Genomic DNA, 2,237 nt, shown 5'->3' on the forward strand with positions numbered 1-2,237 from the left:
AGTGTACACCTGAAGCTGAGGCTGAATAATACTGAATGTCAACTATAATTATATATATATATTTTTTTCTTTTCTTTTCTTTTTTTTTTTTTTTACAGAATGTGGAGTACAGCATAGGGAATAGAGTCAATGGAATTGTAACAGCTATATTACAATGTCAGAGCAATAGTAGATTGGGGAAGGGGTTATCACTTTGTGAGGGGTGTAAATGTCTACCTATTGCATTGTTTTGTACACCTGAAACTAATAAAAAAATTCTATGGCTAAGATTTGTGTTTCAATATATATGAATTTTACCTCAGAAAAAAACTAATCATCATCATCATCATCATTGATTCAGGTTAGAGAGTTAGTGAGGTATAGATGATATAAGATTGTCAGAATATTAATATTGTTGAAACTTGGAGGAGTAGATAAGAATTTATTATACTCTTCTGTTTACTTTTTTTTCAACAAAGTCAAGTCATATTTCCAAAAGTAAAATCTATTAAGAACAAGTAATAAATATATATAAGAAATTACAATAAATGATAGTCATGGTCAGTCACAAATGCAAAATAATATTTAATTATCCTAGACTTGTGAATATAATAATTAAAACCAATTTTATGCTAATTCAAATATTGTGTACAATTTAGATAATCTGGTCAAGTAGTATTTGAACACACACCACATTTGATAAATCTGTAATTATATTACCTCTCTCCTCCATTAATATTTGCAGGTCCATGCCAGTATGGGGGAAAATGTAATTTTTATTCATGTGTTAACTGAGAAGAATAACATTTCTACTGTGTATGTTTCAGACTGTAAAAAAGTTAAGGTACATTTTCCTTTAGGAAGAAAAAAGGTAAAAATAAATTGCCAAAAGCTTAATTGATAAAAGTTTAATATCAATTACCTATAAAAATGAAAAAAATGTTTGAAACAGATACCACACAATTATTATGTAGTCTCCCTGCTGATCTGAAACTACAGAAGGCATTTAAGAAAAAAGTGTTATGTCAAAAACAAAGATTAACCCAAGGATGTATGTCACTTTAAAAATCTGATTTGCAGAAAAACTAGGTCTTTGGCCTAGTTTTAATATTAATTACAAAATCCATTTTCTCAATGGTCCAGACATTTGGCCAATTCTTCCAACTCAACAGAACTTCCATCAATTTCCGCATCCACTATAGACAACAAATGTCATTGGATCATCGGTACTTTGAGTTTGTACCTATATGTGAGTACAGTTCTTTTTACATTCTCCACATGTGAATAAGTCTGTCTGGGTTCCACTCATCTTGGCCATTTGATGCTCTCTTATGGATTCTTTGGTCAAGTTTTTCTGCATCTCTTTGAGCTCATCACTAGCCATTTCCTCTGCCGTCATTTTAGCAGATAAGTTAGGAGGGATATTCCCACACAGTACGTTTTCCCTTAAATTTGGATTATTTGCATCCTTAAGATTTTATATTTGACTTCATACTTTATTTTTGTATTTCATGTCTGTATTCCTTATTTCTTGATATATAGCTTTCTCAACTTAAGATCCTAATTCTTCCTCATCAGCTCCAATAACAATGTAGTCATCTATTCAAAGAGCAGCAGCAAAAATTTCCCTAGCGTTAACCATCAGACGTGCTTAGTGCTTGAGGAAAAGATGACATGTAATTATCTCTAACATTTGTCTCATCCTTTCTGCTGCTTAAGTTGCCACTGGAGCTACTTTCTTGTCTTGCTTCAGGGCTATTTCGTTATGCAACTGCAGTATCTTTTTTTCTCTTCTTCAGGATCTTTATCAGTTGATAGTCCATCTAATAACTTTTTCCAGGATTCGATAAGAGGTTTAGCTAAAGATATAACATTTTCATCTGTACTCTGCTCATGAATAGCATTTACTGACATTCCAGTTCTTTTGGCCTGTAATAATTACAGAGTCATGGAAATATTCTTAAACGCCTTCAGCAAACTCAGCGCTCCAGCCGTGCTCTTCTTCTGCACCATCTTATCCATCTTTTTGGCAATGGGACCACCTTGTCCTCCATGGCCAGGGCCAGTCTTTGCCCGCCTAACCTGTTAGGGATGCTGGTGAAGTTGGGGCAGAGGTGACAGTAGGACCTGAGCTCAGGTGCTCTTCTGTTTACTTTTCATCATTTGAAGTGCTCCATAATAAAAAGTTAAACAAAATTAATTAAAAATGGACCATTGATCTAAACATTAAGGCAAAAACAATAAAAATCTAAAAGAAA

General features: G+C 33.1%; 1 pseudogene; it reads right to left on the reverse strand.

Moving 5' to 3' along the window:
* Positions 1 to 1,144: 1,144 nt before the first annotated feature.
* Positions 1,145 to 2,033, reverse strand: LOC109377983 (transcription elongation factor A protein 1-like; annotated as a pseudogene).
* Positions 2,034 to 2,237: the final 204 nt, after the last annotated feature.

The sequence above is a fragment of the Hipposideros armiger genome, unplaced genomic scaffold (genome assembly GCF_001890085.2).
Source record: "Hipposideros armiger isolate ML-2016 unplaced genomic scaffold, ASM189008v1 scaffold_1678, whole genome shotgun sequence".
Taxonomy (NCBI): Eukaryota; Metazoa; Chordata; class Mammalia; order Chiroptera; family Hipposideridae; genus Hipposideros; species Hipposideros armiger.